Source organism: Sceloporus occidentalis, unplaced genomic scaffold (assembly GCF_023333645.1).
Source record: "Sceloporus occidentalis isolate IW3139 unplaced genomic scaffold, rSceOcc1.0.p SCAF_533, whole genome shotgun sequence".
Taxonomy (NCBI): domain Eukaryota; kingdom Metazoa; phylum Chordata; class Lepidosauria; order Squamata; family Phrynosomatidae; genus Sceloporus; species Sceloporus occidentalis.
The window spans coordinates 77155-101500 of NW_028317513.1; the positions used below are offsets into that span (position 1 = coordinate 77155).

At 45.0% G+C, this 24346-nt stretch overlaps 52 non-coding genes across 52 annotated transcripts; 36 read left to right on the top strand and 16 right to left on the bottom strand.

Annotated features, from left to right (window-relative positions):
- Positions 1-72: 72 nt before the first annotated feature.
- TRNAS-GCU (transfer RNA serine (anticodon GCU)) lies at positions 73-155 on the bottom strand. The gene has a single exon. It is a non-coding gene; the product is annotated as a tRNA-Ser (tRNA).
- A 150-nt stretch (positions 156-305) lies between these two features.
- On the top strand, positions 306-375 carry TRNAG-CCC (transfer RNA glycine (anticodon CCC)). Its single transcript has one exon. It is a non-coding gene; the product is annotated as a tRNA-Gly (tRNA).
- Positions 376-790: 415 nt separating this feature from the next.
- On the top strand, positions 791-864 carry TRNAW-CCA (transfer RNA tryptophan (anticodon CCA)). The gene has a single exon. It is a non-coding gene; the product is annotated as a tRNA-Trp (tRNA).
- A 744-nt stretch (positions 865-1608) lies between these two features.
- TRNAS-GCU (transfer RNA serine (anticodon GCU)) lies at positions 1609-1690 on the bottom strand. The gene has a single exon. It is a non-coding gene; the product is annotated as a tRNA-Ser (tRNA).
- A 150-nt stretch (positions 1691-1840) lies between these two features.
- On the top strand, positions 1841-1911 carry TRNAG-CCC (transfer RNA glycine (anticodon CCC)). The gene has a single exon. It is a non-coding gene; the product is annotated as a tRNA-Gly (tRNA).
- Positions 1912-2323: 412 nt separating this feature from the next.
- TRNAW-CCA (transfer RNA tryptophan (anticodon CCA)) lies at positions 2324-2395 on the top strand. The gene has a single exon. It is a non-coding gene; the product is annotated as a tRNA-Trp (tRNA).
- Positions 2396-3134: 739 nt separating this feature from the next.
- Positions 3135-3216, bottom strand: TRNAS-GCU (transfer RNA serine (anticodon GCU)). Its single transcript has one exon. It is a non-coding gene; the product is annotated as a tRNA-Ser (tRNA).
- A 150-nt stretch (positions 3217-3366) lies between these two features.
- On the top strand, positions 3367-3437 carry TRNAG-CCC (transfer RNA glycine (anticodon CCC)). Its single transcript has one exon. It is a non-coding gene; the product is annotated as a tRNA-Gly (tRNA).
- A 412-nt stretch (positions 3438-3849) lies between these two features.
- TRNAW-CCA (transfer RNA tryptophan (anticodon CCA)) lies at positions 3850-3921 on the top strand. The gene has a single exon. It is a non-coding gene; the product is annotated as a tRNA-Trp (tRNA).
- Positions 3922-4660: 739 nt separating this feature from the next.
- Positions 4661-4742, bottom strand: TRNAS-GCU (transfer RNA serine (anticodon GCU)). The gene has a single exon. It is a non-coding gene; the product is annotated as a tRNA-Ser (tRNA).
- A 150-nt stretch (positions 4743-4892) lies between these two features.
- Positions 4893-4963, top strand: TRNAG-CCC (transfer RNA glycine (anticodon CCC)). Its single transcript has one exon. It is a non-coding gene; the product is annotated as a tRNA-Gly (tRNA).
- A 140-nt stretch (positions 4964-5103) lies between these two features.
- Positions 5104-5176, top strand: TRNAM-CAU (transfer RNA methionine (anticodon CAU)). Its single transcript has one exon. It is a non-coding gene; the product is annotated as a tRNA-Met (tRNA).
- A 199-nt stretch (positions 5177-5375) lies between these two features.
- Positions 5376-5447, top strand: TRNAW-CCA (transfer RNA tryptophan (anticodon CCA)). Its single transcript has one exon. It is a non-coding gene; the product is annotated as a tRNA-Trp (tRNA).
- Positions 5448-6186: 739 nt separating this feature from the next.
- On the bottom strand, positions 6187-6268 carry TRNAS-GCU (transfer RNA serine (anticodon GCU)). The gene has a single exon. It is a non-coding gene; the product is annotated as a tRNA-Ser (tRNA).
- Positions 6269-6418: 150 nt separating this feature from the next.
- Positions 6419-6489, top strand: TRNAG-CCC (transfer RNA glycine (anticodon CCC)). Its single transcript has one exon. It is a non-coding gene; the product is annotated as a tRNA-Gly (tRNA).
- A 140-nt stretch (positions 6490-6629) lies between these two features.
- TRNAM-CAU (transfer RNA methionine (anticodon CAU)) lies at positions 6630-6702 on the top strand. The gene has a single exon. It is a non-coding gene; the product is annotated as a tRNA-Met (tRNA).
- Positions 6703-6901: 199 nt separating this feature from the next.
- Positions 6902-6973, top strand: TRNAW-CCA (transfer RNA tryptophan (anticodon CCA)). Its single transcript has one exon. It is a non-coding gene; the product is annotated as a tRNA-Trp (tRNA).
- A 739-nt stretch (positions 6974-7712) lies between these two features.
- Positions 7713-7794, bottom strand: TRNAS-GCU (transfer RNA serine (anticodon GCU)). The gene has a single exon. It is a non-coding gene; the product is annotated as a tRNA-Ser (tRNA).
- Positions 7795-7944: 150 nt separating this feature from the next.
- Positions 7945-8015, top strand: TRNAG-CCC (transfer RNA glycine (anticodon CCC)). The gene has a single exon. It is a non-coding gene; the product is annotated as a tRNA-Gly (tRNA).
- Positions 8016-8427: 412 nt separating this feature from the next.
- Positions 8428-8499, top strand: TRNAW-CCA (transfer RNA tryptophan (anticodon CCA)). Its single transcript has one exon. It is a non-coding gene; the product is annotated as a tRNA-Trp (tRNA).
- Positions 8500-9250: 751 nt separating this feature from the next.
- Positions 9251-9332, bottom strand: TRNAS-GCU (transfer RNA serine (anticodon GCU)). Its single transcript has one exon. It is a non-coding gene; the product is annotated as a tRNA-Ser (tRNA).
- A 150-nt stretch (positions 9333-9482) lies between these two features.
- On the top strand, positions 9483-9553 carry TRNAG-CCC (transfer RNA glycine (anticodon CCC)). Its single transcript has one exon. It is a non-coding gene; the product is annotated as a tRNA-Gly (tRNA).
- A 412-nt stretch (positions 9554-9965) lies between these two features.
- TRNAW-CCA (transfer RNA tryptophan (anticodon CCA)) lies at positions 9966-10037 on the top strand. Its single transcript has one exon. It is a non-coding gene; the product is annotated as a tRNA-Trp (tRNA).
- A 739-nt stretch (positions 10038-10776) lies between these two features.
- Positions 10777-10858, bottom strand: TRNAS-GCU (transfer RNA serine (anticodon GCU)). Its single transcript has one exon. It is a non-coding gene; the product is annotated as a tRNA-Ser (tRNA).
- Positions 10859-11008: 150 nt separating this feature from the next.
- TRNAG-CCC (transfer RNA glycine (anticodon CCC)) lies at positions 11009-11079 on the top strand. Its single transcript has one exon. It is a non-coding gene; the product is annotated as a tRNA-Gly (tRNA).
- Positions 11080-11491: 412 nt separating this feature from the next.
- On the top strand, positions 11492-11563 carry TRNAW-CCA (transfer RNA tryptophan (anticodon CCA)). The gene has a single exon. It is a non-coding gene; the product is annotated as a tRNA-Trp (tRNA).
- Positions 11564-12307: 744 nt separating this feature from the next.
- Positions 12308-12389, bottom strand: TRNAS-GCU (transfer RNA serine (anticodon GCU)). Its single transcript has one exon. It is a non-coding gene; the product is annotated as a tRNA-Ser (tRNA).
- A 150-nt stretch (positions 12390-12539) lies between these two features.
- On the top strand, positions 12540-12610 carry TRNAG-CCC (transfer RNA glycine (anticodon CCC)). The gene has a single exon. It is a non-coding gene; the product is annotated as a tRNA-Gly (tRNA).
- Positions 12611-13022: 412 nt separating this feature from the next.
- On the top strand, positions 13023-13094 carry TRNAW-CCA (transfer RNA tryptophan (anticodon CCA)). Its single transcript has one exon. It is a non-coding gene; the product is annotated as a tRNA-Trp (tRNA).
- A 739-nt stretch (positions 13095-13833) lies between these two features.
- TRNAS-GCU (transfer RNA serine (anticodon GCU)) lies at positions 13834-13915 on the bottom strand. The gene has a single exon. It is a non-coding gene; the product is annotated as a tRNA-Ser (tRNA).
- A 150-nt stretch (positions 13916-14065) lies between these two features.
- Positions 14066-14136, top strand: TRNAG-CCC (transfer RNA glycine (anticodon CCC)). The gene has a single exon. It is a non-coding gene; the product is annotated as a tRNA-Gly (tRNA).
- Positions 14137-14548: 412 nt separating this feature from the next.
- On the top strand, positions 14549-14620 carry TRNAW-CCA (transfer RNA tryptophan (anticodon CCA)). The gene has a single exon. It is a non-coding gene; the product is annotated as a tRNA-Trp (tRNA).
- Positions 14621-15364: 744 nt separating this feature from the next.
- Positions 15365-15446, bottom strand: TRNAS-GCU (transfer RNA serine (anticodon GCU)). The gene has a single exon. It is a non-coding gene; the product is annotated as a tRNA-Ser (tRNA).
- A 150-nt stretch (positions 15447-15596) lies between these two features.
- On the top strand, positions 15597-15667 carry TRNAG-CCC (transfer RNA glycine (anticodon CCC)). Its single transcript has one exon. It is a non-coding gene; the product is annotated as a tRNA-Gly (tRNA).
- Positions 15668-16079: 412 nt separating this feature from the next.
- Positions 16080-16151, top strand: TRNAW-CCA (transfer RNA tryptophan (anticodon CCA)). The gene has a single exon. It is a non-coding gene; the product is annotated as a tRNA-Trp (tRNA).
- A 739-nt stretch (positions 16152-16890) lies between these two features.
- On the bottom strand, positions 16891-16972 carry TRNAS-GCU (transfer RNA serine (anticodon GCU)). Its single transcript has one exon. It is a non-coding gene; the product is annotated as a tRNA-Ser (tRNA).
- Positions 16973-17122: 150 nt separating this feature from the next.
- TRNAG-CCC (transfer RNA glycine (anticodon CCC)) lies at positions 17123-17193 on the top strand. Its single transcript has one exon. It is a non-coding gene; the product is annotated as a tRNA-Gly (tRNA).
- Positions 17194-17605: 412 nt separating this feature from the next.
- On the top strand, positions 17606-17677 carry TRNAW-CCA (transfer RNA tryptophan (anticodon CCA)). The gene has a single exon. It is a non-coding gene; the product is annotated as a tRNA-Trp (tRNA).
- Positions 17678-18421: 744 nt separating this feature from the next.
- Positions 18422-18503, bottom strand: TRNAS-GCU (transfer RNA serine (anticodon GCU)). The gene has a single exon. It is a non-coding gene; the product is annotated as a tRNA-Ser (tRNA).
- Positions 18504-18653: 150 nt separating this feature from the next.
- On the top strand, positions 18654-18724 carry TRNAG-CCC (transfer RNA glycine (anticodon CCC)). Its single transcript has one exon. It is a non-coding gene; the product is annotated as a tRNA-Gly (tRNA).
- Positions 18725-19136: 412 nt separating this feature from the next.
- On the top strand, positions 19137-19208 carry TRNAW-CCA (transfer RNA tryptophan (anticodon CCA)). The gene has a single exon. It is a non-coding gene; the product is annotated as a tRNA-Trp (tRNA).
- Positions 19209-19947: 739 nt separating this feature from the next.
- TRNAS-GCU (transfer RNA serine (anticodon GCU)) lies at positions 19948-20029 on the bottom strand. The gene has a single exon. It is a non-coding gene; the product is annotated as a tRNA-Ser (tRNA).
- A 150-nt stretch (positions 20030-20179) lies between these two features.
- TRNAG-CCC (transfer RNA glycine (anticodon CCC)) lies at positions 20180-20250 on the top strand. Its single transcript has one exon. It is a non-coding gene; the product is annotated as a tRNA-Gly (tRNA).
- Positions 20251-20662: 412 nt separating this feature from the next.
- On the top strand, positions 20663-20734 carry TRNAW-CCA (transfer RNA tryptophan (anticodon CCA)). The gene has a single exon. It is a non-coding gene; the product is annotated as a tRNA-Trp (tRNA).
- A 739-nt stretch (positions 20735-21473) lies between these two features.
- TRNAS-GCU (transfer RNA serine (anticodon GCU)) lies at positions 21474-21555 on the bottom strand. The gene has a single exon. It is a non-coding gene; the product is annotated as a tRNA-Ser (tRNA).
- Positions 21556-21705: 150 nt separating this feature from the next.
- Positions 21706-21776, top strand: TRNAG-CCC (transfer RNA glycine (anticodon CCC)). Its single transcript has one exon. It is a non-coding gene; the product is annotated as a tRNA-Gly (tRNA).
- A 140-nt stretch (positions 21777-21916) lies between these two features.
- On the top strand, positions 21917-21989 carry TRNAM-CAU (transfer RNA methionine (anticodon CAU)). Its single transcript has one exon. It is a non-coding gene; the product is annotated as a tRNA-Met (tRNA).
- A 199-nt stretch (positions 21990-22188) lies between these two features.
- TRNAW-CCA (transfer RNA tryptophan (anticodon CCA)) lies at positions 22189-22260 on the top strand. The gene has a single exon. It is a non-coding gene; the product is annotated as a tRNA-Trp (tRNA).
- Positions 22261-22999: 739 nt separating this feature from the next.
- On the bottom strand, positions 23000-23081 carry TRNAS-GCU (transfer RNA serine (anticodon GCU)). Its single transcript has one exon. It is a non-coding gene; the product is annotated as a tRNA-Ser (tRNA).
- Positions 23082-23231: 150 nt separating this feature from the next.
- On the top strand, positions 23232-23302 carry TRNAG-CCC (transfer RNA glycine (anticodon CCC)). The gene has a single exon. It is a non-coding gene; the product is annotated as a tRNA-Gly (tRNA).
- Positions 23303-23442: 140 nt separating this feature from the next.
- Positions 23443-23515, top strand: TRNAM-CAU (transfer RNA methionine (anticodon CAU)). The gene has a single exon. It is a non-coding gene; the product is annotated as a tRNA-Met (tRNA).
- Positions 23516-23714: 199 nt separating this feature from the next.
- Positions 23715-23786, top strand: TRNAW-CCA (transfer RNA tryptophan (anticodon CCA)). The gene has a single exon. It is a non-coding gene; the product is annotated as a tRNA-Trp (tRNA).
- The last annotated feature ends 560 nt before the right edge of the window (positions 23787-24346 follow it).

The window sequence follows — 24346 nt, forward strand, 5'->3', positions numbered from 1 at the left end:
TCCCCAGAAATGCATTATCTGGAATGTGACAAGAACTTTAGCAACAGAAGCCATAAAGAGCAGAAAAGCAAGCGACGAGGATGGGATTCGAACCCACGCGTGCAGAGCACAATGGATTAGCAGTCCATCGCCTTAACCACTCGGCCCACCTCGTCAAGATGAATGCACTGCTGTTGGCTCACTCTTTGTCCATGTGAACTTACATTACATCTAGGACTAACTAATTGATCTCCCAACCACCGCTTCCATCATTTTCTGTCGGACCACTGAATCCCTATGGATTTCCAAGTCTTGTGTTTACAGCTGCATTGGTGGTTCAGTGGTAGAATCTCGCTTCCCACGCGCGAGACCCGGGTTCGATTCCTGGCCAGTGCAAGCTTCTTTTTCAGAGCATTGGTAAGTCAGGTCTCCGGAAAAGCGAGGTGCGTTTTTACCCATTCTGTAGGAAATTCTTCTTGCTATGTTGCAATTGCATTACGTATGAAGAGCTTAAACAACAGAACCCTGGAAGAATTTGCCTTGTTAGCGCGGTAGGTAGCGTATCAGTCTCATAATCTGAATGTCGTGAGTACGATCCTCACACAGGGCACGCTTTTTTTTTAACAGCTACAACGTATAATCAACTCACTTATTGATTCCCCATCAACCGCTTGTCGTGTTTTCAAGCTCGGTGTCGCAAATGCATTGGTGGTTCAGTGGAAGAACTGTGAGCCTATGCGAACTATACTATTGCAAGACTAGAAAGGTGGGCCTTGTATTTAAAAGACATTTTAAAACCTCAAGAGCGTCTGACCTCGTGGCGCAACGGTTAGCGCGTCTGACTCCAGATCAGAAGGTTTGCGTGTTCAAATCACGTCGGGGTCATTAGCGGTTTTTTTTGTATGAAAAACTAGAGACATTACCTTAGTATTGAAGGGGTCATCTCGTGAAACAGTAATGCTTTCAATGAAGAAAAAAGACAAAGATAAGCATCTTATTGTATAAAGTGGTGATACTGGAGCAGGAATAACATCTGAGCATAGGGGAGTGATGTTGGGCCACCCCTCTCGCTTCTAATGTCCTCTTGTCTGATCACCACCTACCCTTTTGACCCTATCCCCTTAGCAATCTTTTAACCTCTCTTTTTCCATTGGTGTGCTCTATCGCCCCTTCAAAGATGTCCTCTTGTCTCCCATTATAAAAAGCATATATATTATATTATAGTATATATCTATATACCGTTGTTGTGGTCTTTTTTCATGTATCACCAATTCACTCAGTGCTTCTCACAGTAAGGGTGATGACAAAACTACAACTGTCAGACAATCGACAAACCCAAACACTAGATAAAGGCGGGCTCTGCTCAAAAGACATCCGATGTAACTGCTGTCCTCCCTTCCCTCCCCTCTCTGGACTGGGAAGCTGTCAAGAATACTCTTTAATAACGCTTCCCCGGGTTAGTTTACATTTTCATCAGGCAGGGGAGTGATGTTTGCCCCCACCCCAACCACTGCCTATTAACACAGAGAGACCTTCATGTAGCCCATCCAGGGAGGTTCCCCAGAAATGCATTATCTGGAATGTGACAAGAACTTTAGCAACAGAAGCCATAAAGAGCAGAAAAGCAAGCGACGAGGATGGGATTCGAACCCACGCGTGCAGAGCACAATGGATTAGCAGTCCATCGCCTTAACCACTCGGCCACCTCGTCAAGATGAATGCACTGCTGTTGGCTCACTCTTTGTCCATGTGAACTTACATTACATCTAGGACTAACTAATTGATCTCCCAACCACCGCTTCCATCATTTTCTGTCGGACCACTGGAATCCCTATGGATTTCCAAGTCTTGTGCTACAGCTGCATTGGTGGTTCAGTGGTAGAATTCTCGCCTCCCACGCGGGAGACCCGGGTTCGATTCCTGGCCAGTGCAAGCTTCTTTTTCAGAGCATTGGTAAGTCAGGTCTCCGGAAAAGCGAGGTGCGTTTTACCCATTCTGAAGGAAATTCTTCTTTGCTATGTTGCAATGCATTACGTATGAAGAGCTTAAACAACAGAACCCTGGAAGAATTTGCCTTGTTAGCGCAGTAGGTAGCGTATCAGTCTCATAATCTGAATGTCGTGAGTACGATCCTCACACAGGGCACGCATTTTTTTTAACAGCTACACGTATAATCAACTCACTTATTGATTCCCCATCAACCGCTTGTCGTGTTTTCAAGCTCGGTGTCGCAAATGCATTGGTGGTTCAGTGGAAGAACTGTGAGCCTATGCGAACTATACTATTGCAAGACTAGAAAGGTGGGCCTTGTATTTAAAGACATTTTAAAACCTCAAGAGCATCTGACCTTGTGGCGCAACGGTAGCGCGTCTGACTCCAGATCAGAAGGTTGCGTGTTCAAATCACGTCGGGGTCATTTGCGTTTTTTTTGTATGAAAACTAGAGACATTACCTTAGTATTGAAGGGGTCATCTCGTGAAACAGTAATGCTTTCAATGAAGAAAAAAGACAAAGATAAGCATTTTATTGTATAAAGTGGTGATACTGGAGCAGGAATAACATCTGAGCATAGGGGAGTGATGTTGGGCCACCCCTCTCAGCTGCTAATGTCCTCTTGTCTGATCACCACCTACCCTTTTGACCCTATCCCCTTAGCAATCTTTTAACCTCTCTTTTTCCATTGGTGTGCTCCTATCGCCCCTTCAAAGATGTCCTCTTGTCTCCCATTATAAAAAGCATATATATTATATTATAGTATATATCTATATACCGTTGTTGTGGTCTTTTTTCATGTATCACCAATTCACTCAGTGCTTCTCACAGTAAGGGTGATGACAAAACTACAACTGTCAGGCAATCGACAAACCCAAACACTAGATAAAGCGGGCTCTGCTCCAAAGACATCCCGATGTAACTGCTGTCCTCCCTTCCCTCTCTGGACTGGGAAGCTGTCAAGAATACTCTTTAATAACGCTTCCCCGGGTTAGTTTACATTTTCATCAGGCAGGGGAGTGATGTTTGCCCCCACCCCAACCACTGCCTATTAACACAGAGAGACCTTCATGTAGCCCATCCAGGGAGGTTCCCCAGAAATGCATTATCTGGAATGTGACAAGAACTTTAGCAACAGAAGCCATAAAGAGCAGAAAAGCAAGCGACGAGGATGGGATTCGAACACACGCGTGCAGAGCACAATGGATTAGCAGTCCATCGCCTTAACCACTCGGCCACCTCGTCAAGATGAATGCACTGCTGTTGGCTCACTCTTTGTCCATGTGAACTTACATTACATCTAGGACTAACTAATTGATCTCCCAACCACCGCTTCCATCATTTTCTGTCGGACCACTGGAATCCCTATGGATTTCCAAGTCTCGTGTTACAGCTGCATTGGTGGTTCAGTGGTAGAATTCTCGCCTCCCACGCGGGAGACCCGGGTTCGATTCCTGGCCAGTGCAAGCTTCTTTTTCAGAGCATTGGTAAGTCAGGTCTCCGGAAAAGCGAGGTGCGTTTTACCCATTCTGAAGGAAATTCTTCTTTGCTATGTTGCAATGCATTACGTATGAAGAGCTTAAACAACAGAACCCTGGAAGAATTTGCCTTGTTAGCGCAGTAGGTAGCGTATCAGTCTCATAATCTGAATGTCGTGAGTATGATCCTCACACAGGGCACGCATTTTTTTTAACAGCTACACGTATAATCAACTCACTTATTGATTCCCCATCAACCGCTTGTCGTGTTTTCAAGCTCGGTGTCGCAAATGCATTGGTGGTTCAGTGGAAGAACTGTGAGCCTATGCGAACTATACTATTGCAAGACTAGAAAGGTGGGCCTTGTATTTAAAGACATTTTAAAACCTCAAGAGCGTCTGACCTCGTGGCGCAACGGTAGCGCGTCTGACTCCAGATCAGAAGGTTGCGTGTTCAAATCATGTCGGGGTCATTTGCGTTTTTTTTGTATGAAAACTAGAGACATTACCTTAGTATTGAAGGGGTCATCTCGTGAAACAGTAATGCTTTCAATGAAGAAAAAAGACAAAGATAAGCATCTTATTGTATAAAGTGGTGATACTGGAGCAGGAATAACATCTGAGCATAGGGGAGTGATGTTGGGCCACCCCTCTCAGCTGCTAATGTCCTCTTGTCTGATCACCACCTACCCTTTTGACCCTATCCCCTTAGCAATCTTTTAACCTCTCTTTTTCCATTGGTGTGCTCCTATCGCCCCTTCAAAGATGTCCTCTTGTCTCCCATTATAAAAAGCATATATATTATATTATAGTATATATCTATATACCGTTGTTGTGGTCTTTTTTCATGTATCACCAATTCACTCAGTGCTTCTCACAGTAAGGGTGATGACAAAACTACAACTGTCAGGCAATCGACATACCCAAACACTACATAAAGCGGGCTCTGCTCCAAAGACATCCCGATGTAACTGCTGTCCTCCCTTCCCTCTCTGGACTGGGAAGCTGTCAAGAATACTCTTTAATAACGCTTCCCCGGGTTAGTTTACATTTTCATCAGGCAGGGGAGCGATGTTTGCCCCCACCCCAACCACTGCCTATTAACACAGAGAGACCTTCATGTAGCCCATCCAGGGAGGTTCCCCAGAAATGCATTATCTGGAATGTGACAAGAACTTTAGCAACAGAAGCCATAAAGAGCAGAAAAGCAAGCGACGAGGAAGGGATTCGAACCCACGCGTGCAGAGCACAATGGATTAGCAGTCCATCGCCTTAACCACTCGGCCACCTCGTCAAGATGAATGCACTGCTGTTGGCTCACTCTTTGTCCATGTGAACTTACATTACATCTAGGACTAACTAATTGATCTCCCAACCACCGCTTCCATCATTTTCTGTCGGACCACTGGAATCCCTATGGATTTCCAAGTCTCGTGTTACAGCTGCATTGGTGGTTCAGTGGTAGAATTCTCGCCTCCCACGCGGGAGACCCGGGTTCGATTCCTGGCCAGTGCAAGCTTCTTTTTCAGAGCATTGGTAAGTCAGGTCTCCGGAAAAGCGAGGTGCGTTTTACCCATTCTGAAGGAAATTCTTCTTTGCTATGTTGCAATGCATTACGTATGAAGAGCTTAAACAACAGAACCCTGGAAGAGTTTGCCTTGTTAGCGCAGTAGGTAGCGTATCAGTCTCATAATCTGAAGGTCGTGAGTACGATCCTCACACAGGGCACGCATTTTTTTTAACAGCTACACGTATAATCAACTCACTTATTGATTCCCCATCAACCGCTTGTCGTGTTTTCAAGCTCGGTGTCGCAAATGCATTGGTGGTTCAGTGGAAGAACTGTGAGCCTATGCGAACTATACTATTGCAAGACTAGAAAGGTGGGCCTTGTATTTAAAGACATTTTAAAACCTCAAGAGCGTCTGACCTCGTGGCGCAACGGTAGCGCGTCTGACTCCAGATCAGAAGGTTGCGTGTTCAAATCACGTCGGGGTCATTTGCGTTTTTTTTGTATGAAAACTAGAGACATTACCTTAGTATTGAAGGGGTCATCTCGTGAAACAGTAATGCTTTCAATGAAGAAAAAAGACAAAGATAAGCATCTTATTGTATAAAGTGGTGATACTGGAGCAGGAATAACATCTGAGCATAGGGGAGTGATGTTGGGCCACCCCTCTCAGCTGCTAATGTCCTCTTGTCTGATCACCACCTACCCTTTTGACCCTATCCCCTTAGCAATCTTTTAACCTCTCTTTTTCCATTGGTGTGCTCCTATCGCCCCTTCAAAGATGTCCTCTTGTCTCCCATTATAAAAAGCATATATATTATATTATAGTATATATCTATATACCGTTGTTGTGGTCTTTTTTCATGTATCACCAATTCACTCAGTGCTTCTCACAGTAAGGGTGATGACAAAACTACAACTGTCAGGCAATCGACATACCCAAACACTACATAAAGCGGGCTCTGCTCCAAAGACATCCCGATGTAACTGCTGTCCTCCCTTCCCTCTCTGGACTGGGAAGCTGTCAAGAATACTCTTTAATAACGCTTCCCCGGGTTAGTTTACATTTTCATCAGGCAGGGGAGCGATGTTTGCCCCCACCCCAACCACTGCCTATTAACACAGAGAGACCTTCATGTAGCCCATCCAGGGAGGTTCCCCAGAAATGCATTATCTGGAATGTGACAAGAACTTTAGCAACAGAAGCCATAAAGAGCAGAAAAGCAAGCGACGAGGAAGGGATTCGAACCCACGCGTGCAGAGCACAATGGATTAGCAGTCCATCGCCTTAACCACTCGGCCACCTCGTCAAGATGAATGCACTGCTGTTGGCTCACTCTTTGTCCATGTGAACTTACATTACATCTAGGACTAACTAATTGATCTCCCAACCACCGCTTCCATCATTTTCTGTCGGACCACTGGAATCCCTATGGATTTCCAAGTCTCGTGTTACAGCTGCATTGGTGGTTCAGTGGTAGAATTCTCGCCTCCCACGCGGGAGACCCGGGTTCGATTCCTGGCCAGTGCAAGCTTCTTTTTCAGAGCATTGGTAAGTCAGGTCTCCGGAAAAGCGAGGTGCGTTTTACCCATTCTGAAGGAAATTCTTCTTTGCTATGTTGCAATGCATTACGTATGAAGAGCTTAAACAACAGAACCCTGGAAGAGTTTGCCTTGTTAGCGCAGTAGGTAGCGTATCAGTCTCATAATCTGAAGGTCGTGAGTACGATCCTCACACAGGGCACGCATTTTTTTTAACAGCTACACGTATAATCAACTCACTTATTGATTCCCCATCAACCGCTTGTCGTGTTTTCAAGCTCGGTGTCGCAAATGCATTGGTGGTTCAGTGGAAGAACTGTGAGCCTATGCGAACTATACTATTGCAAGACTAGAAAGGTGGGCCTTGTATTTAAAGACATTTTAAAACCTCAAGAGCGTCTGACCTCGTGGCGCAACGGTAGCGCGTCTGACTCCAGATCAGAAGGTTGCGTGTTCAAATCACGTCGGGGTCATTTGCGTTTTTTTTGTATGAAAACTAGAGACATTACCTTAGTATTGAAGGGGTCATCTCGTGAAACAGTAATGCTTTCAATGAAGAAAAAAGACAAAGATAAGCATCTTATTGTATAAAGTGGTGATACTGGAGCAGGAATAACATCTGAGCATAGGGGAGTGATGTTGGGCCACCCCTCTCAGCTGCTAATGTCCTCTTGTCTGATCACCACCTACCCTTTTGACCCTATCCCCTTAGCAATCTTTTAACCTCTCTTTTTCCATTGGTGTGCTCCTATCGCCCCTTCAAAGATGTCCTCTTGTCTCCCATTATAAAAAGCATATATATTATATTATAGTATATATCTATATACCGTTGTTGTGGTCTTTTTTCATGTATCACCAATTCACTCAGTGCTTCTCACAGTAAGGGTGATGACAAAACTACAACTGTCAGGCAATCGACATACCCAAACACTACATAAAGCGGGCTCTGCTCCAAAGACATCCCGATGTAACTGCTGTCCTCCCTTCCCTCTCTGGACTGGGAAGCTGTCAAGAATACTCTTTAATAACGCTTCCCCGGGTTAGTTTACATTTTCATCAGGCAGGGGAGTGATGTTTGCCCCCACCCCAACCACTGCCTATTAACACAGAGAGACCTTCATGTAGCCCATCCAGGGAGGTTCCCCAGAAATGCATTATCTGGAATGTGACAAGAACTTTAGCAACAGAAGCCATAAAGAGCAGAAAAGCAAGCGACGAGGATGGGATTCGAACCCACGCGTGCAGAGCACAATGGATTAGCAGTCCATCGCCTTAACCACTCGGCCACCTCGTCAAGATGAATGCACTGCTGTTGGCTCACTCTTTGTCCATGTGAACTTACATTACATCTAGGACTAACTAATTGATCTCCCAACCACCGCTTCCATCATTTTCTGTCGGACCACTGGAATCCCTATGGATTTCCAAGTCTCGTGTTACAGCTGCATTGGTGGTTCAGTGGTAGAATTCTCGCCTCCCACGCGGGAGACCCGGGTTCGATTCCTGGCCAGTGCAAGCTTCTTTTTCAGAGCATTGGTAAGTCAGGTCTCCGGAAAAGCGAGGTGCGTTTTACCCATTCTGAAGGAAATTCTTCTTTGCTATGTTGCAATGCATTACGTATGAAGAGCTTAAACAACAGAACCCTGGAAGAATTTGCCTTGTTAGCGCAGTAGGTAGCGTATCAGTCTCATAATCTGAATGTCGTGAGTACGATCCTCACACAGGGCACGCATTTTTTTTAACAGCTACACGTATAATCAACTCACTTATTGATTCCCCATCAACCGCTTGTCGTGTTTTCAAGCTCGGTGTCGCAAATGCATTGGTGGTTCAGTGGAAGAACTGTGAGCCTATGCGAACTATACTATTGCAAGACTAGAAAGGTGGGCCTTGTATTTAAAGACATTTTAAAACCTCAAGAGCGTCTGACCTCATGGCGCAACGGTAGCGCGTCTGACTCCAGATCAGAAGGTTGCGTGTTCAAATCACGTCGGGGTCATTTGCGGTTTTTTTGTATGAAAACTAGAGACATTACCTTAGTATTGAAGGGGTCATCTCGTGAAACAGTAATGCTTTCAATGAAGAAAAAAGAGAAAAGACAAAGATAAGCATTTTATTGTATAAAGTGGTGATACTGGAGCAGGAATAACATCTGAGCATAGGGGAGTGATGTTGGGCCACCCCTCTCAGCTTCTAATGTCCTCTTGTCTGATCACCACCTACCCTTTTGACCCTATCCCCTTAGCAATCTTTTAACCTCTCTTTTTCCATTGGTGTGCTCCTATCGCCCCTTCAAAGATGTCCTCTTGTCTCCCATTATAAAAATCATATATATTATATTATAGTATATATCTATATACCGTTGTTGTGGTCTTTTTTCATGTATCACCAATTCACTCAGTGCTTCTCACAGTAAGGGTGATGACAAAACTACAACTGTCAGACAATCGACAAACCCAAACACTAGATAAAGCGGGCTCTGCTCAAAAGACATCCCGATGTAACTGCTGTCCTCCCTTCCCTCCCCTCTCTGGACTGGGAAGCTGTCAAGAATACTCTTTAATAACGCTTCCCCGGGTTAGTTTACATTTTCATCAGGCAGGGGAGTGATGTTTGCCCCCACCCCAACCACTGCCTATTAACACAGAGAGACCTTCATGTAGCCCATCCAGGGAGGTTCCCCAGAAATGCATTATCTGGAATGTGACAAGAACTTTAGCAACAGAAGCCATAAAGAGCAGAAAAGCAAGCGACGAGGATGGGATTCGAACCCACGCGTGCAGAGCACAATGGATTAGCAGTCCATCGCCTTAACCACTCGGCCACCTCATCAAGATGAATGCACTGCTGTTGGCTCACTCTTTGTCCATGTGAACTTACATTACATCTAGGACTAACTAATTGATCTCCCAACCACCGCTTCCATCATTTTCTGTCGGACCACTGGAATCCCTATGGATTTCCAAGTCTCGTGTTACAGCTGCATTGGTGGTTCAGTGGTAGAATTCTCGCCTCCCACGCGGGAGACCCGGGTTCGATTCCTGGCCAGTGCAAGCTTCTTTTTCAGAGCATTGGTAAGTCAGGTCTCCGGAAAAGCGAGGTGCGTTTTACCCATTCTGAAGGAAATTCTTCTTTGCTATGTTGCAATGCATTACGTATGAAGAGCTTAAACAACAGAACCCTGGAAGAATTTGCCTTGTTAGCGCAGTAGGTAGCGTATCAGTCTCATAATCTGAATGTCGTGAGTATGATCCTCACACAGGGCACGCATTTTTTTTAACAGCTACACGTATAATCAACTCACTTATTGATTCCCCATCAACCGCTTGTCGTGTTTTCAAGCTCGGTGTCGCAAATGCATTGGTGGTTCAGTGGAAGAACTGTGAGCCTATGCGAACTATACTATTGCAAGACTAGAAAGGTGGGCCTTGTATTTAAAGACATTTTAAAACCTCAAGAGCGTCTGACCTCGTGGCGCAACGGTAGCGCGTCTGACTCCAGATCAGAAGGTTGCGTGTTCAAATCACGTCGGGGTCATTTGCGTTTTTTTTGTATGAAAACTAGAGACATTACCTTAGTATTGAAGGGGTCATCTCGTGAAACAGTAATGCTTTCAATGAAGAAAAAAGACAAAGATAAGCATCTTATTGTATAAAGTGGTGATACTGGAGCAGGAATAACATCTGAGCATAGGGGAGTGATGTTGGGCCACCCCTCTCAGCTGCTAATGTCCTCTTGTCTGATCACCACCTACCCTTTTGACCCTATCCCCTTAGCAATCTTTTAACCTCTCTTTTTCCATTGGTGTGCTCCTATCGCCCCTTCAAAGATGTCCTCTTGTCTCCCATTATAAAAAGCATATATATTATATTATAGTATATATCTATATACCGTTGTTGTGGTCTTTTTTCATGTATCACCAATTCACTCAGTGCTTCTCACAGTAAGGGTGATGACAAAACTACAACTGTCAGGCAATCGACATACCCAAACACTACATAAAGCGGGCTCTGCTCCAAAGACATCCCGATGTAACTGCTGTCCTCCCTTCCCTCTCTGGACTGGGAAGCTGTCAAGAATACTCTTTAATAACGCTTCCCCGGGTTAGTTTACATTTTCATCAGGCAGGGGAGTGATGTTTGCCCCCACCCCAACCACTGCCTATTAACACAGAGAGACCTTCATGTAGCCCATCCAGGGAGGTTCCCCAGAAATGCATTATCTGGAATGTGACAAGAACTTTAGCAACAGAAGCCATAAAGAGCAGAAAAGCAAGCGACGAGGATGGGATTCGAACCCACGCGTGCAGAGCACAATGGATTAGCAGTCCATCGCCTTAACCACTCGGCCACCTCGTCAAGATGAATGCACTGCTGTTGGCTCACTCTTTGTCCATGTGAACTTACATTACATCTAGGACTAACTAATTGATCTCCCAACCACCGCTTCCATCATTTTCTGTCGGACCACTGGAATCCCTATGGATTTCCAAGTCTTGTGTTACAGCTGCATTGGTGGTTCAGTGGTAGAATTCTCGCTTCCCACGCGCGAGACCCGGGTTCGATTCCTGGCCAGTGCAAGCTTCTTTTTCAGAGCATTGGTAAGTCAGGTCTCCGGAAAAGCGAGGTGCGTTTTACCCATTCTGAAGGAAATTCTTCTTTGCTATGTTGCAATGCATTACGTATGAAGAGCTTAAACAACAGAACCCTGGAAGAATTTGCCTTGTTAGCGCGGTAGGTAGCGTATCAGTCTCATAATCTGAATGTCGTGAGTACGATCCTCACACAGGGCACGCTTTTTTTTTAACAGCTACACGTATAATCAACTCACTTATTGATTCCCCATCAACCGCTTGTCGTGTTTTCAAGCTCGGTGTCGCAAATGCATTGGTGGTTCAGTGGAAGAACTGTGAGCCTATGCGAACTATACTATTGCAAGACTAGAAAGGTGGGCCTTGTATTTAAAGACATTTTAAAACCTCAAGAGCGTCTGACCTCGTGGCGCAACGGTAGCGCGTCTGACTCCAGATCAGAAGGTTGCGTGTTCAAATCACGTCGGGGTCATTTGCGGTTTTTTTGTATGAAAACTAGAGACATTACCTTAGTATTGAAGGGGTCATCTCGTGAAACAGTAATGCTTTCAATGAAGAAAAAAGACAAAGATAAGCATCTTATTGTATAAAGTGGTGATACTGGAGCAGGAATAACATCTGAGCATAGGGGAGTGATGTTGGGCCACCCCTCTCAGCTTCTAATGTCCTCTTGTCTGATCACCACCTACCCTTTTGACCCTATCCCCTTAGCAATCTTTTAACCTCTCTTTTTCCATTGGTGTGCTCCTATCGCCCCTTCAAAGATGTCCTCTTGTCTCCCATTATAAAAAGCATATATATTATATTATAGTATATATCTATATACCGTTGTTGTGGTCTTTTTTCATGTATCACCAATTCACTCAGTGCTTCTCACAGTAAGGGTGATGACAAAACTACAACTGTCAGACAATCGACAAACCCAAACACTAGATAAAGCGGGCTCTGCTCAAAAGACATCCCGATGTAACTGCTGTCCTCCCTTCCCTCCCCTCTCTGGACTGGGAAGCTGTCAAGAATACTCTTTAATAACGCTTCCCCGGGTTAGTTTACATTTTCATCAGGCAGGGGAGTGATGTTTGCCCCCACCCCAACCACTGCCTATTAACACAGAGAGACCTTCATGTAGCCCATCCAGGGAGGTTCCCCAGAAATGCATTATCTGGAATGTGACAAGAACTTTAGCAACAGAAGCCATAAAGAGCAGAAAAGCAAGCGACGAGGATGGGATTCGAACCCACGCGTGCAGAGCACAATGGATTAGCAGTCCATCGCCTTAACCACTCGGCCACCTCGTCAAGATGAATGCACTGCTGTTGGCTCACTCTTTGTCCATGTGAACTTACATTACATCTAGGACTAACTAATTGATCTCCCAACCACCGCTTCCATCATTTTCTGTCGGACCACTGGAATCCCTATGGATTTCCAAGTCTCGTGTTACAGCTGCATTGGTGGTTCAGTGGTAGAATTCTCGCCTCCCACGCGGGAGACCCGGGTTCGATTCCTGGCCAGTGCAAGCTTCTTTTTCAGAGCATTGGTAAGTCAGGTCTCCGGAAAAGCGAGGTGCGTTTTACCCATTCTGAAGGAAATTCTTCTTTGCTATGTTGCAATGCATTACGTATGAAGAGCTTAAACAACAGAACCCTGGAAGAATTTGCCTTGTTAGCGCAGTAGGTAGCGTATCAGTCTCATAATCTGAAGGTCGTGAGTATGATCCTCACACAGGGCACGCATTTTTTTTAACAGCTACACGTATAATCAACTCACTTATTGATTCCCCATCAACCGCTTGTCGTGTTTTCAAGCTCGGTGTCGCAAATGCATTGGTGGTTCAGTGGAAGAACTGTGAGCCTATGCGAACTATACTATTGCAAGACTAGAAAGGTGGGCCTTGTATTTAAAGACATTTTAAAACCTCAAGAGCGTCTGACCTCGTGGCGCAACGGTAGCGCGTCTGACTCCAGATCAGAAGGTTGCGTGTTCAAATCACGTCGGGGTCATTTGCGTTTTTTTTGTATGAAAACTAGAGACATTACCTTAGTATTGAAGGGGTCATCTCGTGAAACAGTAATGCTTTCAATGAAGAAAAAAGACAAAGATAAGCATCTTATTGTATAAAGTGGTGATACTGGAGCAGGAATAACATCTGAGCATAGGGGAGTGATGTTGGGCCACCCCTCTCAGCTGCTAATGTCCTCTTGTCTGATCACCACCTACCCTTTTGACCCTATCCCCTTAGCAATCTTTTAACCTCTCTTTTTCCATTGGTGTGCTCCTATCGCCCCTTCAAAGATGTCCTCTTGTCTCCCATTATAAAAAGCATATATATTATATTATAGTATATATCTATATACCGTTGTTGTGGTCTTTTTTCATGTATCACCAATTCACTCAGTGCTTCTCACAGTAAGGGTGATGACAAAACTACAACTGTCAGGCAATCGACATACCCAAACACTACATAAAGCGGGCTCTGCTCCAAAGACATCCCGATGTAACTGCTGTCCTCCCTTCCCTCTCTGGACTGGGAAGCTGTCAAGAATACTCTTTAATAACGCTTCCCCGGGTTAGTTTACATTTTCATCAGGCAGGGGAGTGATGTTTGCCCCCACCCCAACCACTGCCTATTAACACAGAGAGACCTTCATGTAGCCCATCCAGGGAGGTTCCCCAGAAATGCATTATCTGGAATGTGACAAGAACTTTAGCAACAGAAGCCATAAAGAGCAGAAAAGCAAGCGACGAGGATGGGATTCGAACCCACGCGTGCAGAGCACAATGGATTAGCAGTCCATCGCCTTAACCACTCGGCCACCTCGTCAAGATGAATGCACTGCTGTTGGCTCACTCTTTGTCCATGTGAACTTACATTACATCTAGGACTAACTAATTGATCTCCCAACCACCGCTTCCATCATTTTCTGTCGGACCACTGGAATCCCTATGGATTTCCAAGTCTTGTGTTACAGCTGCATTGGTGGTTCAGTGGTAGAATTCTCGCTTCCCACGCGCGAGACCCGGGTTCGATTCCTGGCCAGTGCAAGCTTCTTTTTCAGAGCATTGGTAAGTCAGGTCTCCGGAAAAGCGAGGTGCGTTTTACCCATTCTGAAGGAAATTCTTCTTTGCTATGTTGCAATGCATTACGTATGAAGAGCTTAAACAACAGAACCCTGGAAGAATTTGCCTTGTTAGCGCGGTAGGTAGCGTATCAGTCTCATAATCTGAATGTCGTGAGTATGATCCTCACACAGGGCACGCATTTTTTTTAACAGCTACACGTATAATCAACTCACTTATTGATTCCCCATCAACCGCTTGTCGTGTTTTCAAGCTCGGTGTCGCAAATGCATTGGTGGTTCAGTGGAAGAACTGTGAGCCTATGCGAACTATACTATTGCAAGACTAGAAAGGTGGGCCTTGTATTTAAAGACATTTTAAAACCTCAAGAGCGTCTGACCTCGTGGCGCAACGGTAGCGCGTCTGACTCCAGATCAGAAGGTTGCGTGTTCAAATCACGTCGGGGTCATTTGCGTTTTTTTTGTATGAAAACTAGAGACATTACCTTAGTATTGAAGGGGTCATCTCGTGAAACACTAATGCTTTCAATGAAGAAAAAAGACAAAGATAAGCATCTTATTGTATAAAGTGGTGATACTGGAGCAGGAATAACATCTGAGCATAGGGGAGTGATGTTGGGCCACCCCTCTCAGCTGCTAATGTCCTCTTGTCTGATCACCACCTACCCTTTTGACCCTATCCCCTTAGCAATCTTTTAACCTCTCTTTTTCCATTGGTGTGCTCCTATCGCCCCTTCAAAGATGTCCTCTTGTCTCCCATTATAAAAAGCATATATATTATATTATAGTATATATCTATATACCGTTGTTGTGGTCTTTTTTCATGTATCACCAATTCACTCAGTGCTTCTCACAGTAAGGGTGATGACAAAACTACAACTGTCAGACAATCGACAAACCCAAACACTAGATAAAGCGGGCTCTGCTCAAAAGACATCCCGATGTAACTGCTGTCCTCCCTTCCCTCCCCTCTCTGGACTGGGAAGCTGTCAAGAATACTCTTTAATAACGCTTCCCCGGGTTAGTTTACATTTTCATCAGGCAGGGGAGTGATGTTTGCCCCCACCCCAACCACTGCCTATTAACACAGAGAGACCTTCATGTAGCCCATCCAGGGAGGTTCCCCAGAAATGCATTATCTGGAATGTGACAAGAACTTTAGCAACAGAAGCCATAAAGAGCAGAAAAGCAAGCGACGAGGATGGGATTCGAACCCACGCGTGCAGAGCACAATGGATTAGCAGTCCATCGCCTTAACCACTCGGCCACCTCGTCAAGATGAATGCACTGCTGTTGGCTCACTCTTTGTCCATGTGAACTTACATTACATCTAGGACTAACTAATTGATCTCCCAACCACCGCTTCCATCATTTTCTGTCGGACCACTGGAATCCCTATGGATTTCCAAGTCTCGTGTTACAGCTGCATTGGTGGTTCAGTGGTAGAATTCTCGCCTCCCACGCGGGAGACCCGGGTTCGATTCCTGGCCAGTGCAAGCTTCTTTTTCAGAGCATTGGTAAGTCAGGTCTCCGGAAAAGCGAGGTGCGTTTTACCCATTCTGAAGGAAATTCTTCTTTGCTATGTTGCAATGCATTACGTATGAAGAGCTTAAACAACAGAACCCTGGAAGAATTTGCCTTGTTAGCGCAGTAGGTAGCGTATCAGTCTCATAATCTGAATGTCGTGAGTATGATCCTCACACAGGGCACGCATTTTTTTTAACAGCTACACGTATAATCAACTCACTTATTGATTCCCCATCAACCGCTTGTCGTGTTTTCAAGCTCGGTGTCGCAAATGCATTGGTGGTTCAGTGGAAGAACTGTGAGCCTATGCGAACTATACTATTGCAAGACTAGAAAGGTGGGCCTTGTATTTAAAGACATTTTAAAACCTCAAGAGCGTCTGACCTCGTGGCGCAACGGTAGCGCGTCTGACTCCAGATCAGAAGGTTGCGTGTTCAAATCACGTCGGGGTCATTTGCGTTTTTTTTGTATGAAAACTAGAGACATTACCTTAGTATTGAAGGGGTCATCTCGTGAAACAGTAATGCTTTCAATGAAGAAAAAAGACAAAGATAAGCATCTTATTGTATAAAGTGGTGATACTGGAGCAGGAATAACATCTGAGCATAGGGGAGTGATGTTGGGCCACCCCTCTCAGCTGCTAATGTCCTCTTGTCTGATCACCACCTACCCTTTTGACCCTATCCCCTTAGCAATCTTTTAACCTCTCTTTTTCCATTGGTGTGCTCCTATCGCCCCTTCAAAGATGTCCTCTTGTCTCCCATTATAAAAAGCATATATATTATATTATAGTATATATCTATATACCGTTGTTGTGGTCTTTTTTCATGTATCACCAATTCACTCAGTGCTTCTCACAGTAAGGGTGATGACAAAACTACAACTGTCAGGCAATCGACATACCCAAACACTACATAAAGCGGGCTCTGCTCCAAAGACATCCCGATGTAACTGCTGTCCTCCCTTCCCTCTCTGGACTGGGAAGCTGTCAAGAATACTCTTTAATAACGCTTCCCCGGGTTAGTTTACATTTTCATCAGGCAGGGGAGTGATGTTTGCCCCCACCCCAACCACTGCCTATTAACACAGAGAGACCTTCATGTAGCCCATCCAGGGAGGTTCCCCAGAAATGCATTATCTGGAATGTGACAAGAACTTTAGCAACAGAAGCCATAAAGAGCAGAAAAGCAAGCGACGAGGATGGGATTCGAACCCACGCGTGCAGAGCACAATGGATTAGCAGTCCATCGCCTTAACCACTCGGCCACCTCGTCAAGATGAATGCACTGCTGTTGGCTCACTCTTTGTCCATGTGAACTTACATTACATCTAGGACTAACTAATTGATCTCCCAACCACCGCTTCCATCATTTTCTGTCGGACCACTGGAATCCCTATGGATTTCCAAGTCTTGTGTTACAGCTGCATTGGTGGTTCAGTGGTAGAATTCTCGCTTCCCACGCGCGAGACCCGGGTTCGATTCCTGGCCAGTGCAAGCTTCTTTTTCAGAGCATTGGTAAGTCAGGTCTCCGGAAAAGCGAGGTGCGTTTTACCCATTCTGTAGGAAATTCTTCTTTGCTATGTTGCAATGCATTACGTATGAAGAGCTTAAACAACAGAACCCTGGAAGAATTTGCCTTGTTAGCGCGGTAGGTAGCGTATCAGTCTCATAATCTGAATGTCGTGAGTACGATCCTCACACAGGGCACGCTTTTTTTTTAACAGCTACACGTATAATCAACTCACTTATTGATTCCCCATCAACCGCTTGTCGTGTTTTCAAGCTCGGTGTCGCAAATGCATTGGTGGTTCAGTGGAAGAACTGTGAGCCTATGCGAACTATACTATTGCAAGACTAGAAAGGTGGGCCTTGTATTTAAAGACATTTTAAAACCTCAAGAGCGTCTGACCTCGTGGCGCAACGGTAGCGCGTCTGACTCCAGATCAGAAGGTTGCGTGTTCAAATCACGTCGGGGTCATTAGCGGTTTTTTTGTATGAAAACTAGAGACATTACCTTAGTATTGAAGGGGTCATCTCGTGAAACAGTAATGCTTTCAATGAAGAAAAAAGACAAAGATAAGCATCTTATTGTATAAAGTGGTGATACTGGAGCAGGAATAACATCTGAGCATAGGGGAGTGATGTTGGGCCACCCCTCTCAGCTTCTAATGTCCTCTTGTCTGATCACCACCTACCCTTTTGACCCTATCCCCTTAGCAATCTTTTAACCTCTCTTTTTCCATTGGTGTGCTCCTATCGCCCCTTCAAAGATGTCCTCTTGTCTCCCATTATAAAAAGCATATATATTATATTATAGTATATATCTATATACCGTTGTTGTGGTCTTTTTTCATGTATCACCAATTCACTCAGTGCTTCTCACAGTAAGGGTGATGACAAAACTACAACTGTCAGACAATCGACAAACCCAAACACTAGATAAAGCGGGCTCTGCTCAAAAGACATCCCGATGTAACTGCTGTCCTCCCTTCCCTCCCCTCTCTGGACTGGGAAGCTGTCAAGAATACTCTTTAATAACGCTTCCCCGGGTTAGTTTACATTTTCATCAGGCAGGGGAGTGATGTTTGCCCCCACCCCAACCACTGCCTATTAACACAGAGAGACCTTCATGTAGCCCATCCAGGGAGGTTCCCCAGAAATGCATTATCTGGAATGTGACAAGAACTTTAGCAACAGAAGCCATAAAGAGCAGAAAAGCAAGCGACGAGGATGGGATTCGAACCCACGCGTGCAGAGCACAATGGATTAGCAGTCCATCGCCTTAACCACTCGGCCACCTCGTCAAGATGAATGCACTGCTGTTGGCTCACTCTTTGTCCATGTGAACTTACATTACATCTAGGACTAACTAATTGATCTCCCAACCACCGCTTCCATCATTTTCTGTCGGACCACTGGAATCCCTATGGATTTCCAAGTCTTGTGCTACAGCTGCATTGGTGGTTCAGTGGTAGAATTCTCGCCTCCCACGCGGGAGACCCGGGTTCGATTCCTGGCCAGTGCAAGCTTCTTTTTCAGAGCATTGGTAAGTCAGGTCTCCGGAAAAGCGAGGTGCGTTTTACCCATTCTGAAGGAAATTCTTCTTTGCTATGTTGCAATGCATTACGTATGAAGAGCTTAAACAACAGAACCCTGGAAGAATTTGCCTTGTTAGCGCAGTAGGTAGCGTATCAGTCTCATAATCTGAATGTCGTGAGTACGATCCTCACACAGGGCACGCATTTTTTTTAACAGCTACACGTATAATCAACTCACTTATTGATTCCCCATCAACCGCTTGTCGTGTTTTCAAGCTCGGTGTCGCAAATGCATTGGTGGTTCAGTGGAAGAACTGTGAGCCTATGCGAACTATACTATTGCAAGACTAGAAAGGTGGGCCTTGTATTTAAAGACATTTTAAAACCTCAAGAGCATCTGACCTTGTGGCGCAACGGTAGCGCGTCTGACTCCAGATCAGAAGGTTGCGTGTTCAAATCACGTCGGGGTCATTTGTGTTTTTTTTGTATGAAAACTAGAGACATTACCTTAGTATTGAAGGGGTCATCTCGTGAAACAGTAATGCTTTCAATGAAGAAAAAAGACAAAGATAAGCATTTTATTGTATAAAGTGGTGATACTGGAGCAGGAATAACATCTGAGCATAGGGGAGTGATGTTGGGCCACCCCTCTCAGCTGCTAATGTCCTCTTGTCTGATCACCACCTACCCTTTTGACCCTATCCCCTTAGCAATCTTTTAACCTCTCTTTTTCCATTGGTGTGCTCCTATCGCCCCTTCAAAGATGTCCTCTTGTCTCCCATTATAAAAAGCATATATATTATATTATAGTATATATCTATATACCGTTGTTGTGGTCTTTTTTCATGTATCACCAATTCACTCAGTGCTTCTCACAGTAAGGGTGATGACAAAACTACAACTGTCAGGCAATCGACAAACCCAAACACTAGATAAAGCGGGCTCTGCTCCAAAGACATCCCGATGTAACTGCTGTCCTCCCTTCCCTCTCTGGACTGGGAAGCTGTCAAGAATACTCTTTAATAACGCTTCCCCGGGTTAGTTTACATTTTCATCAGGCAGGGGAGTGATGTTTGCCCCCACCCCAACCACTGCCTATTAACACAGAGAGACCTTCATGTAGCCCATCCAGGGAGGTTCCCCAGAAATGCATTATCTGGAATGTGACAAGAACTTTAGCAACAGAAGCCATAAAGAGCAGAAAAGCAAGCGACGAGGATGGGATTCGAACACACGCGTGCAGAGCACAATGGATTAGCAGTCCATCGCCTTAACCACTCGGCCACCTCGTCAAGATGAATGCACTGCTGTTGGCTCACTCTTTGTCCATGTGAACTTACATTACATCTAGGACTAACTAATTGATCTCCCAACCACCGCTTCCATCATTTTCTGTCGGACCACTGGAATCCCTATGGATTTCCAAGTCTCGTGTTACAGCTGCATTGGTGGTTCAGTGGTAGAATTCTCGCCTCCCACGCGGGAGACCCGGGTTCGATTCCTGGCCAGTGCAAGCTTCTTTTTCAGAGCATTGGTAAGTCAGGTCTCCGGAAAAGCGAGGTGCGTTTTACCCATTCTGAAGGAAATTCTTCTTTGCTATGTTGCAATGCATTACGTATGAAGAGCTTAAACAACAGAACCCTGGAAGAATTTGCCTTGTTAGCGCAGTAGGTAGCGTATCAGTCTCATAATCTGAATGTCGTGAGTATGATCCTCACACAGGGCACGCATTTTTTTTAACAGCTACACGTATAATCAACTCACTTATTGATTCCCCATCAACCGCTTGTCGTGTTTTCAAGCTCGGTGTCGCAAATGCATTGGTGGTTCAGTGGAAGAACTGTGAGCCTATGCGAACTATACTATTGCAAGACTAGAAAGGTGGGCCTTGTATTTAAAGACATTTTAAAACCTCAAGAGCGTCTGACCTCGTGGCGCAACGGTAGCGCGTCTGACTCCAGATCAGAAGGTTGCGTGTTCAAATCATGTCGGGGTCATTTGCGTTTTTTTTGTATGAAAACTAGAGACATTACCTTAGTATTGAAGGGGTCATCTCGTGAAACAGTAATGCTTTCAATGAAGAAAAAAGACAAAGATAAGCATCTTATTGTATAAAGTGGTGATACTGGAGCAGGAATAACATCTGAGCATAGGGGAGTGATGTTGGGCCACCCCTCTCAGCTGCTAATGTCCTCTTGTCTGATCACCACCTACCCTTTTGACCCTATCCCCTTAGCAATCTTTTAACCTCTCTTTTTCCATTGGTGTGCTCCTATCGCCCCTTCAAAGATGTCCTCTTGTCTCCCATTATAAAAAGCATATATATTATATTATAGTATATATCTATATACCGTTGTTGTGGTCTTTTTTCATGTATCACCAATTCACTCAGTGCTTCTCACAGTAAGGGTGATGACAAAACTACAACTGTCAGGCAATCGACATACCCAAACACTACATAAAGCGGGCTCTGCTCCAAAGACATCCCGATGTAACTGCTGTCCTCCCTTCCCTCTCTGGACTGGGAAGCTGTCAAGAATACTCTTTAATAACGCTTCCCCGGGTTAGTTTACATTTTCATCAGGCAGGGGAGCGATGTTTGCCCCCACCCCAACCACTGCCTATTAACACAGAGAGACCTTCATGTAGCCCATCCAGGGAGGTTCCCCAGAAATGCATTATCTGGAATGTGACAAGAACTTTAGCAACAGAAGCCATAAAGAGCAGAAAAGCAAGCGACGAGGAAGGGATTCGAACCCACGCGTGCAGAGCACAATGGATTAGCAGTCCATCGCCTTAACCACTCGGCCACCTCGTCAAGATGAATGCACTGCTGTTGGCTCACTCTTTGTCCATGTGAACTTACATTACATCTAGGACTAACTAATTGATCTCCCAACCACCGCTTCCATCATTTTCTGTCGGACCACTGGAATCCCTATGGATTTCCAAGTCTCGTGTTACAGCTGCATTGGTGGTTCAGTGGTAGAATTCTCGCCTCCCACGCGGGAGACCCGGGTTCGATTCCTGGCCAGTGCAAGCTTCTTTTTCAGAGCATTGGTAAGTCAGGTCTCCGGAAAAGCGAGGTGCGTTTTACCCATTCTGAAGGAAATTCTTCTTTGCTATGTTGCAATGCATTACGTATGAAGAGCTTAAACAACAGAACCCTGGAAGAGTTTGCCTTGTTAGCGCAGTAGGTAGCGTATCAGTCTCATAATCTGAAGGTCGTGAGTACGATCCTCACACAGGGCACGCATTTTTTTTAACAGCTACACGTATAATCAACTCACTTATTGATTCCCCATCAACCGCTTGTCGTGTTTTCAAGCTCGGTGTCGCAAATGCATTGGTGGTTCAGTGGAAGAACTGTGAGCCTATGCGAACTATACTATTGCAAGACTAGAAAGGTGGGCCTTGTATTTAAAGACATTTTAAAACCTCAAGAGCGTCTGACCTCGTGGCGCAACGGTAGCGCGTCTGACTCCAGATCAGAAGGTTGCGTGTTCAAATCACGTCGGGGTCATTTGCGTTTTTTTTGTATGAAAACTAGAGACATTACCTTAGTATTGAAGGGGTCATCTCGTGAAACAGTAATGCTTTCAATGAAGAAAAAAGACAAAGATAAGCATCTTATTGTATAAAGTGGTGATACTGGAGCAGGAATAACATCTGAGCATAGGGGAGTGATGTTGGGCCACCCCTCTCAGCTGCTAATGTCCTCTTGTCTGATCACCACCTACCCTTTTGACCCTATCCCCTTAGCAATCTTTTAACCTCTCTTTTTCCATTGGTGTGCTCCTATCGCCCCTTCAAAGATGTCCTCTTGTCTCCCATTATAAAAAGCATATATATTATATTATAGTATATATCTATATACCGTTGTTGTGGTCTTTTTTCATGTATCACCAATTCACTCAGTGCTTCTCACAGTAAGGGTGATGACAAAACTACAACTGTCAGGCAATCGACATACCCAAACACTACATAAAGCGGGCTCTGCTCCAAAGACATCCCGATGTAACTGCTGTCCTCCCTTCCCTCTCTGGACTGGGAAGCTGTCAAGAATACTCTTTAATAACGCTTCCCCGGGTTAGTTTACATTTTCATCAGGCAGGGGAGTGATGTTTGCCCCCACCCCAACCACTGCCTATTAACACAGAGAGACCTTCATGTAGCCCATCCAGGGAGGTTCCCCAGAAATGCATTATCTGGAATGTGACAAGAACTTTAGCAACAGAAGCCATAAAGAGCAGAAAAGCAAGCGACGAGGATGGGATTCGAACCCACGCGTGCAGAGCACAATGGATTAGCAGTCCATCGCCTTAACCACTCGGCCACCTCGTCAAGATGAATGCACTGCTGTTGGCTCACTCTTTGTCCATGTGAACTTACATTACATCTAGGACTAACTAATTGATCTCCCAACCACCGCTTCCATCATTTTCTGTCGGACCACTGGAATCCCTATGGATTTCCAAGTCTCGTGTTACAGCTGCATTGGTGGTTCAGTGGTAGAATTCTCGCCTCCCACGCGGGAGACCCGGGTTCGATTCCTGGCCAGTGCAAGCTTCTTTTTCAGAGCATTGGTAAGTCAGGTCTCCGGAAAAGCGAGGTGCGTTTTACCCATTCTGAAGGAAATTCTTCTTTGCTATGTTGCAATGCATTACGTATGAAGAGCTTAAACAACAGAACCCTGGAAGAATTTGCCTTGTTAGCGCAGTAGGTAGCGTATCAGTCTCATAATCTGAATGTCGTGAGTACGATCCTCACACAGGGCACGCATTTTTTTTAACAGCTACACGTATAATCAACTCACTTATTGATTCCCCATCAACCGCTTGTCGTGTTTTCAAGCTCGGTGTCGCAAATGCATTGGTGGTTCAGTGGAAGAACTGTGAGCCTATGCGAACTATACTATTGCAAGACTAGAAAGGTGGGCCTTGTATTTAAAGACATTTTAAAACCTCAAGAGCGTCTGACCTCATGGCGCAACGGTAGCGCGTCTGACTCCAGATCAGAAGGTTGCGTGTTCAAATCACGTCGGGGTCATTTGCGGTTTTTTTGTATGAAAACTAGAGACATTACCTTAGTATTGAAGGGGTCATCTCGTGAAACAGTAATGCTTTCAATGAAGAAAAAAGAGAAAAGACAAAGATAAGCATTTTATTGTATAAAGTGGTGATACTGGAGCAGGAATAACATCTGAGCATAGGGGAGTGATGTTGGGCCACCCCTCTCAGCTGCTAATGTCCTCTTGTCTGATCACCACCTACCCTTTTGACCCTATCCCCTTAGCAATCTTTTAACCTCTCTTTTTCCATTGGTGTGCTCCTATCGCCCCTTCAAAGATGTCCTCTTGTCTCCCATTATAAAAAGCATATATATTATATTATAGTATATATCTATATACCTTTGTTGTGGTCTTTTTTCATGTATCACCAATTCACTCAGTGCTTCTCACAGTAAGGGTGATGACAAAACTACAACTGTCAGGCAATCGACATACCCAAACACTACATAAAGCGGGCTCTGCTCCAAAGACATCCCGATGTAACTGCTGTCCTCCCTTCCCTCTCTGGACTGGGAAGCTGTCAAGAATACTCTTTAAT